Here is a 12,657-nt window from a genome sequence, read left to right as displayed (position 1 = left end):
TAGTCTAGCGCGCTTAACTTCACTCGTGCCTTTGTGGGTAACTTGTAAAGTATCCGACATATATTTTGCATAAAGGCACTGCGAGACTCAAAAGAATTCGTCATAAGATAAGGCCGAAGTAATAATGTTCTTCGCCTTAAGGTCATGTTTGACCTTTCTTTTCTCAATATCCGTCCATAAGCCTTTCGACTTTTCTTTAAACTTGCCATCCACCATATGAAGTAGAATGTATGGACCATTGACAACGGAATCGCAAATGTCCGTTTCTATTGCCTCAATATAGATTCTCATGCGAACCTTCCAATAGGCATAACCTTCTCCACTGAATACGGGAGGGCGGTTGAGGGATACGCCATCACCGTCAAATGGGTTATTAGAGCCCATATGTAGTCCCTCTCGGATCCCGTGGATGCGGTTGAGCTAGCACGACGTACTAGCTCTGATACCACTTGTTAGGTATCAGTGGCGGAATACACCTAGAAGGGGGGGTTGAATAGGTGTGGCGAATCTCAAGTTCCACTTTTTGGTTTTTTTACACACTTGCTGAAAAATGCCCAGTTAATCGATTAACCAGTGGTCTTAATCGATTAAATCAAAACAAAAACAGAATGATCAGAACAACAACTTGCACAGTTATTAACCAACACGCAGGCAGATATACAATAGATATTTTTATGCAAGAGAAGAACATAACAAGGAACAAGCATGCAAAATATTAGCTTCAAACTCGCATTAATACATCTTGAAATATAAAAGAGAAAACGATAGAAAAGATTGCGCAGGGATTTTATCTTGGTTCGTTTTGCTGTCCACTGCAAAACTGCATCCAGTTCTCCCCTTTGATTTGGGAGATTTTCCTTCTTCACTATAGAACACAATGTACGTTACATACACGCTTCCAAATAAAAAATTGGAACGCTCCCTTCTTGGAACCCAAATAACTTGTCACGATTGGTTTGACCTTTCCCAAAACCGCCTCCCAAGAAAACCTTTCTTACGCGATTTGGCCCCAGCCAAGGTATCGCTCTTTATCCTAAGACCTCCAAGTCTTTGTGTGAAGAACACCTTACCTAACCGCAGCTAGGATTTTCTCAATCCTTGAATAACAATGCTTTGAGTTATGAATGAGTACTCAATACTCGGATATTACAATAAGAATCAAAGCCTAAAAACCTAAGCAAGAACTCACAAGATGTCCTAGTCTAATATGAATGTTCATGCATGAGGTTTTTGAAAATATGCAATCATAAAAAACTATCTCTTTTTCTTTTCAAGAAATACAAGAATGATGCAAGAAAGCTTTTCAAAGAATCATGCACTATGAATATGAAAACTAAAGCCTTAGCATGATCTAATCTTTCTCCTAATTCAACACTCTCTAATAGATTCTAACAATGATGATCTATCTCTTTTCTCTATGTGTTTCTCTCTCTTTTTTCTTCTTTTTTGTTTATGCAATTAGCCAATATTTATACAAAATAGATTTTGGCTCTTAAAAACGGTTTTTCATTTATGCTGTTGAAACAGCAGAAAAACATACACGTTAATCGATTAAGCCATGTGGTTAATTGATTAACTAGTGTATTTTTAATATATGATTAAATGGTAAACTTCTTATATGATATATGCTTATGCAATACATGATTTCCAAAATATAATACCTTTAATGCACAAAATCAATATATATAAATGCATGAACCTAATTATCATATAAATTACTTTATTAAGTCTTATGAGACTTACACTCAATATCCATGGCAAGCTTCTTAGACTTCTAAAAAGATAATAAAGAATTATGACCTAAGTCTAATAAGACACCACTTGAGCCTTCGACATGTTGATTGTTGAGCCATCTTCAAGCTTTAGCTAATTCCTTGTCTTCATCAAAACATAGGCAAACGTTGCTAATGCAATCATTGATGCTTTGCACTCTCATTATTGATTTTGCCTTCATATTTAAGAGTAAAAATATTATCATATCGCATCTAAAGGATAAAATTATCTCATCATAAAAAATTTCTCTTTATTTTGTATATAATTCTCTCTAGGAATGACAGCGGGGCGGGTGGGGGTCGGGTTTGTACATACCCAAACCCGAAATTCAAAACCCGAACTCGAACTCAATGGGGTTGAAAATAAAAATACAATCCCCGAACCCGGAAAAAAAATCCGAAAATGATAAAGTATTAAGGAAAATATGATATTATTTTTGTGTAATTTTTCTCTAACATTTCTATTTTCTCTTTGTATTATTTCATTTCTCTTATGTTTGAAAATCCAATAGTATGTAAAGTAAAATTAGAAATTAAAAACAATTGGCAAATGATAGAAATTTCAATTTGAAATTGACTAACCTTACTTCGGGGCGGGTTCGGGTCAGGGTCTTTGCTATACCAAACCCGAACCCGAAATTTAAACCCGGGTAAAACCCGAACCTGAACCCAATCACATCGTGTTTTCCCTATTAAATTCGGGTTCAGTTTGGGCGGGTACCCACAGGTTCGGTTTTTATTGTCATCCCTAATTCTCTCTAGAAAATCTTGACTTGTTTAAGCTTGGGTGGCTATGACATCCGCTAGGTGGTTGTTGGTCAAGTGGAATAATGGGATAAAGATGGCCAGGGAGACCAAGGAAGAGTCACACACTTCATATATAACAATAAAATATATTTCCATATTAGGAGATAGTTTATTTCCTTATTCATTATTTGATACATGTCTTACATTTTCTTTTTATAATATCTTTTAAGGGAAAAAACTTGCACAAAAACACATACAACATGTCACATTTAGAGACATATATATAATATATATATATATATATATATATTACTATTTACTTAATTTTAATTAGAATTAAATACATATGTCTTCACAAGGAAATAGAAATAAGATAGAAATAAAACACAAGTCAAAGAATATATTTAAATAAAAAAGTTATCTCCTTCATAAGGAAATACTTTATTCTCTATTTTTAATTACTACACTAAGACCTACAAGGGTGGTGTAAATGAATCTGCATTCCAACCCTAATACAACTCCACCACCAGCATGTACATAACTCAAGAATTATACCTTCCATTATTTTATACACTCCTTATTTCTAAGTCACAATTTAGAATGTATGTTGTAATGTTGTCTTTATATATAAAAAATATCTATTAAATAGTTTATATCAATTATGCTATTAATATTTCTACTCCATAACTATTACCTACTTCATTTTCCAATTAACATTCTTACTATTCTGTTGTATCATCTTAGACAAAATATTAAATCAGTGAAGTAATAATTTAATTAGAGAGATAAATAAAAGGAGTTGATAAAATTTTAAAGAATGACAATTTTGGAATGTTGACTTATTTTGGTTTTTTTATACAAATTTAAGAATAATAGCTAATTTGATCTTACTTTCTTAATCTATGTGAATTACTCCCATTTGGTCTTATTATAAGTCACATTCTAAAGACTAATTTTTTGGCTCTTTTTATAAAATGCATTATATTTTCTATACAGGGCAGGGTATATTGTTTTTTTATTTGTCGTTCATTGTCGAGAAACGACACATTTGTGAAAATTTCAAGAAAAGTTAAAAATTAAATTATGTTATAAAATATTGTTCTCAAAATTTAAGAGAAATAACCATTTTTTTAATACTTATAAAAATTGTGATGTATCAATAGGGAGATACGAAAATATGGTCACCATATTTTTATTCCGTTTAATAAGACATACATCAAGTGGAATGAAGACATGATGACTATATTACATTTCCATGCGAGATGTGATTAGATAATTCAGATGGGAACCCCATTATCAATCTTGTTGCCTCCATTTCACAAGAACAACAATAGTATATTTATAACTTATGGACTAGGACTTAATTACTCATGTTTAATTAATTACTTTTTCAAATTCTTATAAGGTTTATTTGACTATATTACAAATATTAAGGGTGATAAGTTTTCTATTTTTAAAATAATATTATTACAACATAACAATTTTAATCTCTTAAAATTTCTTAAAACTTTCACAAGTGTATTGTTTCACATTAATGAATAAAGAACAAATAAGTTAAAAACAATAAATTCTAATAAACAAATAAAATGCCTTATGCAAAGGATCAAAATAATAAATGACTTATGAACAAGACCAAATGTGATTAATTTACATAGATTGAGAAAGCTAGGTCAAATTAGTTATCACTCTCATACTTATGCAAAAAAATATGTCTGACGTTCTTAAACTATAATTATCAACTCGATTTGTTTCTCTATAGTTAAATTATCATTTCACTCATATAGAGTTTTGTCTAGAATGATACAATCATTATTATGAGAAAAGTAAAAATGTCCATTGAAAAATGAAGTATGTAATATAGATAAAAACATTAATAATATAAAATTGTGATGTAAAAATAATCCTGCAACCATGTTTTGTGAGTTCAATCTACTCAAGTCTCTGAAGTTTAGATGTCCATACCTCATGTGCCATAGCCATGAATTTTCTGTCAAGGATAGAGCAGACAAGCATTGAGATTCAATAGTTGCTAAGCTTATCTGAAATGTTCTGTTTGGAGCCATTGATGCTCTCATTACCAACTTCTTCTTCTGATCATAGACTTCTAGTGATCCTTCAATTAGGCCCATAGAGAAGCCCTTTTCAAGTAGTTGCCCCATGCTAATCAGGTTGCTCTTCATGTTTGGCACATATAGCACATCTGTTATTATAGCATGCTTACCATATTTTCTGCTTATCAACACATCACCAATGCCTTTAGCTTGGATCATTATGTTATCAGCAAATCTAACATTCCTCTTCTTCCTTTCATCATAATTCACTAGCCATTCTCTATGTCCTGTCATATGGCTTGAACACCCTGAGTCTATGTACCACACATCATTGTTCTTGTTTACTTGGTTTGTAATCATCATGAGCAATAAGGGTTGTTCTTCACTTTCAGTTGTTTCTTCTTTGACCATATGAGCTTCTGTGTGTGACTTGCCTCCATCACTGTTTGATCTAAGAGAGACCCTGCATTCATTTGAGAAATGTCCAGTTCTATTGCAGTTGAAACACCTTATTCTTTTCCTATCAACTGATCTTCTGCCACCTCTCCATTGACTTAGGCTTCCTCTTCTTTCTGAGTCTTGTGTGCCATGACCAGTTTTGTCATGATCCTTATGTTGGAAATTCTTATGATTTGCTCCTCTAAAATCTCTTCTTGCACCCCTGCTTCGAAATCCATTCCTTCCATTCAAGCTCCTTCTATCTGTGAGTTGAGCTTGTAGTGCTTGATCAACTGGTCTCTCATTGGACCTTTCAATGAGTCTTTGCTCATGTGCTTCAAGGGATCCTTGTAGATCTTGTACCTTCATCTCTTCAATCTTCTTTGATTCCTCAATTGCCACAGCAATGTGATCAAATCTTGGTGTTAGTGTTCTTAGGATCTTCTCAATTATAGATTGGTCACTGATTTTCTCTCCACATGCCTTCATCGCATTAGTATGTGTGATCACTTTGTTGAAGAATTGTGCTACTCTCTCATTGGATTCCATCTGCATCAATTCATATTGGCGTCTAAGTGTTTGCAACCTCACTTTCTTCAACTGTTATGCCCCCTGGTTGCAAGCTTCAAGGATCAACCAAGCTTCTTTTGAGTTTTCTGCACCAGAATTTTTTTCCAAATGTGCTTCATCCACACATTGATGCAGTAGGAACATTGCCTTGCAATCTTTCTTCTTGTTCTCTTTGTGCATTCTTCTTTGTTCTTCTCTTCCTCCTTCAATGAGGGGTTGGAATCCCTGCTCAACTATTTCATCAACTTCTTGATACCACATTAACGCCTTCATTTGTACTCTCCATTTGTTCCAATTCTTACCATCAAGAATTGGCAAGTTTGCTGGGAAGTTGCCACTGCTCTGTCCGATACTGATTCACTCTTCTTTGTGTTCTTGTTTTCTTCAACCTAGCTCTTGATACCAAGTTTGTTGGAACACAAATGCAAAAACAGAGAAAGTAGAAGTTGTTTTGTGAGAAGAAGAAAGAAAAGACAGTCGGGAGAAGAAAGAAAGTGTGCAGAATCAATGAGAGTAATGAAGAGGGGATTATGCAGAAAAGGGAATTCAAAATATATTGATTACTTGCTCAAAAATTAACACTGTCATTTATAGTAAGTTTGAGTCCCAACTAACTAACTGGTTTTTGAAATACTACTATTTTTAACAGTTCATTGTCGAGAAACGACACATTTGTGAAAATTTCAAGAAAAATTAAAAATTAAATTATGTTATAAAATATTGTTCTCAAAATTTAAGAGAAATAACCATTTTTTTAATACTTATAAAAATTGTGATGTATCAATAGGGAGATACGAAAATATGGTCACCATATTTTTATTCCGTTTAATAAGACATACATCAAGTGGAATGAAGACATGATGACTATATTACATTTCCATGCGAGATGTGATTAGATAATTCAGATGGGAACCCCATTATCAATCTTGTTGCCTCCATTTCACAAGAACAACAATAGTATATTTATAACTTATGGACTAGGACTTAATTACTCATGTTTAATTAATTACTTTTTCAAATTCTTATAAGGTTTATTTGACTATATTACAAATATTAAGGGTGATAATTTTTCTATTTTTAAAATAATATTATTACAACATAACAATTTTAATCTCTTAAAATTTCTTAAAACTTTCACAAGTGTATTGTTTCACATTAATGAATAAAGAACAAATAAGTTAAAAACAATAAATTCTAATAAACAAATAAAATGCCTTATGCAAAGGATCAAAATAATAAATGACTTATGAACAAGACCAAATGTGATTAATTTACATAGATTGAGAAAGCTAGGTCAAATTAGTTATCACTCTCATACTTATGCAAAAAAATATGTCTGACGTTCTTAAACTATAATTATCATTCTTAAACTATATCTTTAAACTTTGTTCTTATCCAATCTGGTAGCTCCAAAGCTGTCATCTCTATGCTACCTAGCAAAGTGAAGATTGTGCTATAAAGTATGTCACTCCATGTTGAAGCATTAGATTGGGTTGTGATAATGGTAACACTAATACCATGATTGGCAAATAGTCTTTTTGTGTCTATAATGATTGAAAGAAATAATGACTTTCAATTTATTGGCTTGAGACTCTATTTGCATTGCAAGTTAGCTATACCAAAAGTGAAGAATGTGCTATTTCATCATTTTTATGGACTATACATTAATATATTTGTCAGTATTCAAATTTTTGGAGTTAAATATTCCTGGATAGTAAGAATTCACCTAATGAAGTTTTAGAAGGTCAGATAACTAGACTGTTATGGTGCGGTTTTACTGAAAGATTAAGAACCGAACACAAGAAGAAGTTGGTTTCATCGCGACCCGATCCTCGACAGATCACCAGGTAGAGGACTTAGGAAGAATGGGAATGAAATTTCAACCTCTCCCAAATAATTAGAATCGTGGTTATATTTCTTGTACTTAAAATGTATAAAATTCTTTTGATTGCCTACTTTAAAAAATATGGTCATTAAACTAAAATTCTCAAGAATCAATTATAAATCAAGGAAGGTGTAAGCATTTTTCTACACATACTAAAATGGTATTTTCACTAATTGCATGGATCAATTATATTGTTAACTGGTTTCATTGAAAGTTAATTATTAAAACAATATTTTTATTTTATTTTTGTGTTTGACAATGATTTGTCTTGCTCGTATATATCATCAAGTCCAATAGAAAAATCAAGACTACATATTTATAGGTCAAAAATTTATTAATAGATTGGTTTGATTTATATTAAAAACATTATTTAAATGTAATTACTAGCAAAGAGATCTCATTAGCTATAAATCAAGTTCCCGCTTTGAGAGTAGAAATGGCGATACGACACGAACTATGACTATACTGTTAAAATTCAAAATTATAAGTTTAAAGCATTTAAGAGTATTTATTTAACGAGAATCAATAGAAAACACAGTACATTGGTTGTGAATTGACTATCCGCTTAAAGCAAAAAGAAAGATGACATGAGGTATGATCAAACTATTGAAATTCCAAATTATAATTTAAATGCATTTAAGAGTAATTATTTAAAGTGAATCAATAACAAAGAAATCATATTAGTCATAAATCCACTTATTGCTTCGATGATATAAAAGAAGATAAAATACGAGTCAAAATTGGACTATTAATATTCTCAAAATAATTAATTAAAAGTATTTTATTTATTTAAATAAATATTATTATTATTTAAAAAATGTTATTTATTGTAAAAAATGAATTAATCAAATAAGGAAATGCATAAAAGGAATAACTAAAAAATCTTGAGCCACATGCGAATGGAAGATTGGGGAGGCATAGAAAAGTTGAAGGTAAATTTGATAGGCTATAGGCTAATGTGGCGGCACCCTAATTTTTTATAATAAATAATAATAATAATAATACAATATGTGAAAGCTTAAAAGTTACCAAAATTATAATATATATATATATATATAATTGAACTTTTCCAATAACATTGAGCACTAAACTAAGATGGTAGAATATAGTTCATAAGTCATTTTGAACTTGGCACAAATCTTCTAAAATAACTTATACAATAAAAAACTAATTTATAAACAATTCAAGTACATAATCGCGATCTTCAACATAGTTTAAACTCACTCCTTAGGCATCTCTCATAGACATGTTAAAAAACCAAAGTATTTTAACATAAGATAACAAATTGAGTAACATTTTTTTAGAAATTTTCAGAATGCGACATTCCTAGTCATCATGGGTACATAAAATCTCATAAAGATAGTAATAATAATACATCATTTTATAATATAAATAATAACTTATAACTTATATAATATCAATTAGAAGATAAGTCACATAAAATAATAACACATCAATATGTATATATGAAATTAATTGCCTCAAACTCTTAATCCATGATTAAAAGTTTGCACACAATATATATGTTGGAGGTGTCTGCCCCTCACTCAACGTCCCGAGTTTGAAGGAACTGTCTTATTCCGTTTCACGAAAATAAGACTCTATTCATGTGATTGAGAATTTGTTTGCCTATGCCAAAGCCAATTAACAAATCATAAGATCCCATCAACAATGATCACTCAACATAGTTGGATTATAGGTTTTCTCAACAATCATTAACAATATAATTCATTTCCAGTGTTTTAAATTGCGGACCACATCACGTGATGCGGCCGCAACATTGCAATTGCGGTAACCGCTACAACCGCATCACACCGCAATTACAGTGTGATATCGAATCACAATGATACAACCAGAGCATGCCACATCTCAACCACATCGGACCATATTTGGACCGTATCGTGCCGGAACGCAACCACATCAGACTGCATCAATGTCAACAATATGTTTTTACTCACAAAATAATTCACACTACAACGACTACAATCTGCATCGCAACGGCCCAATGATCACAATCACAGTAACCGCAACTGCGACTGTAATTTAAAACACTATTCATTTTAAAAACAATAAGAGTATACAACTAAAGATTAATATATATATATAATTAATGAAGAAACATACTAAATACATGGTCACTAAGTAACAAATATGAAAGGATACAAAATATATGATTATTATATATATTACAAGTATATGTCTTTATATGTCTATATATAGCAAGACAAAATTAAAGTTTTTATTAACTTTCTTAAATATATATGTTTTCATCATTGTGAAATATAAATAAAGTTGAAAGAGAATCAGAATTATAATCATATAGGATGTGGTATTATTATTATTATTATATATGATATTATTTGTTGTCTTTTTATAATTCAAAGACAATTGAAATATAAGCTTTATCATTTCAACCTGTTTGAAGAAATATAACTACACATATAAAAGTAAGTTTCTTAAAACATTAATTCTCGTTAATAATATATGGTGTTTTAGGGTTATATTCTCATTAATTTTCTAGCTACTATGTTTAATTTTTTGTAGTTAGAGACTAGATTTTAAGTGTGAAAAGTTTTTCTCACTTATCCTTCTTTTCATACTCACCTAAATTTATATTAATACTATTTCTTATTTTTTATTAAAGATAAAATCCTTTACTATAGATGATTTATTAATCTTTAATAGCATATACCTACTTCTAAATATTTTCGCAAATGGAATATTTCAATATCGTAACAATAATGATAATAATAAAATTATTAATGTCCACCAGTTTATAGCTTGAGAGAATAATATAAATTATATAAAGAAACAAATATATTATCATGAGGATGATATAAAATAATCTATATATAATTAGTATCCTACAATAGGAAATAATATCTTAACATATTAATTCTATATTAATAATAATTATATTCATAACAATTACAATAAGAATATAATAACAATATAATTTTATTATTATTTCTTATCTTCACATTGAGAATATATAGTAACAAAGTATAATATCATTTTAATCATAATTATGATATTATATTGTTAATCCATAATTATAATATTATTCCAATCCATAAATGTAATGATATATTATTAAGTGGTGATAATATATTGTTAATCCATAATTGTAATGAAATGTTAGGTTAATTAAACAATTATTTATAAATAAATTTTACATCAGAATATTGAAACAATGATTTTGTTTGAATAAAATAAGTTAAACATAACAGATAATTTTACATAAATTGCTGGCACTTATTTTCAATATTTATAGATAAGTTGGGTATTCAAAGACCCATAGATATGATATCCACATAAATTTGGGATCCAAAAATATATAAACTGTGTAAATTCGAATAGTGCACTGAGATCCATCCAAGTTCATTGTCATTTAAGTCTTCTTCATCAATACCATGTGTGCATAAATATAAAGGAATGGATAAATGATAATTCACGTGAGAGGGACCATCCAGGAGGACATAATTGACGTGTAATTATTTGCATGGGTTTGGTCATGAACTGGTTTGTAATTTGACTTTATCTTTGTATTTTAATGAACTTGAGGGTTGAGTCTGTGGTCGGTTGTAGTCAAATTATATTATATTAGTATTAGTAATAATGTTGGTTTAACAAATATTATGAGAAGATTATTGTTTAAGCAATATCTCTTTGTTTGGAAAATCAAGTAAACACTTTTAAATATGTAGAAACATCATTTCCAAGGAAAAAATCTTTGTTCTCTTCCTTAAACAATACACTCAGGAAACTTGTTAACATTTTTCTTAATAGTATCCTACTCGCTTCATTCCTTATTTTTCCATTAATTCTTTGTACCTTCATCTTTTTCCATCAATAGAATATTTTACTTAAAAAAAGAATGTTACACAGCTTCATTCCTTTTTTTCTCAAGGTTAATGCATAAATCAAGAAATCAATGATAGTAGAATTGTGAGGAAGAATTTAAAGGAACCTTCAAATTGTAAAACAATAAATGTCCTGAAATAAAAAATCTAAAATTACAAAAGATAATGAATGGAGGTGGAGTGAGAATATGGTAGACCGAGTAGATCCAAGAAATGAAATGATCAAAATTTTAAGGGTTGACTAGGACTATTTTTAAGTAGGGCGGGAAACGAGCTGAACCGAATGAAATCAGAGTTCAGCTCGATAAGGATTAGTTCGGTTTGAAACTCGACTCGAGTTCGATACAAGTTATTGTTTTAGCTTGAGTTCGGCTCAATTAAAGTTCGCGAACTGCTCAGTTCAAATTGAATTAGTTCATTTGAACAACTTAAATAGTTAATTAATTTTAAAAAAAATATCCAAAATATTTGTTATATATAAATATAACATTGTTTATATATATATATATATATAATAACAATAAATATAAAAAAAATAATGCATATATATATATATATATAGTGAGCCAACTCATGAATATAACGAGTCGAACTGTATCCAACTTAAGTTTAACTCATTTATTTAACGAGCTTAATTTGTAGCTCAAGTTTGGCTCATTTGGTTCATGAACCAAGTTTATTGAGCTAAATATCGAATCAAGTTTCGAACGAATACCGAGGTGATTCGGTTCATTATTAGCCCTCATTTTAAGATTTAATCTAACTTACAAGGTTGACCAGGTCTATTTTAAGGTTTAATCTAACTTACAAGTTTATTTAAAAATTTGTTATAAATAAAGTCTTGAAATAGTTTTCACATCCGAAAAATAAATTTGTATCGATAAAGTAATCCAAATAAATGGTAAATATAAGTTATTGATTTTATCTTCATATTTAAGAGTAAAAATGTTATCATATCGCATATAAAAATAAAATTGTCACATCATAAAAAATTTGTGGAGAAAATGTTAACTTGTTTAAAATCAAGTAGCTATGACATCAGCTAGGTGGTTGTTGGTCAAGTGGAATAATGGGATAAAGATGGTCAGAGACAAGGAAGAGTCACACACTTCATATATAAGACATTATTTTTATGAGATAATTTATTTCCTTATTCATTATTTGACACATGTCTTACGTTTTCTTTTTATAATATATTTTAAGAGAAAAACTTACACGAAAATATATACAACATATCACATTTCGAGACAAATATATATATATGTATATATATATATTTATATATATATTTATGCTATCATTTATAACTAAATTTTAATTAGAATTAAATA

General features: G+C 29.8%; 1 protein-coding gene across 1 annotated transcript in view; it reads right to left on the bottom strand.

Annotated features, from left to right (window-relative positions):
• LOC109359463 (naringenin,2-oxoglutarate 3-dioxygenase-like) overlaps positions 2,709–12,657 on the bottom strand; it is a 15,272-nt gene continuing 5,323 nt past the window's right edge. Inside the window, exons 4-5 of the mRNA XM_019604136.1 lie at positions 9,448–9,450; positions 2,709–2,718 (exon numbers count right to left, since the gene is read on the bottom strand). The gene's annotated coding sequence lies outside the window, so the exon portion shown is untranslated. The remainder of the gene's footprint in view (positions 2,719–9,447; positions 9,451–12,657) is intronic.

This window comes from Lupinus angustifolius, chromosome LG11, assembly GCF_001865875.1.
Source record: "Lupinus angustifolius cultivar Tanjil chromosome LG11, LupAngTanjil_v1.0, whole genome shotgun sequence".
NCBI lineage: Eukaryota > Viridiplantae > Streptophyta > Magnoliopsida > Fabales > Fabaceae > Lupinus > Lupinus angustifolius.
This window is presented reverse-complemented; position numbering and strand designations above follow the sequence as displayed.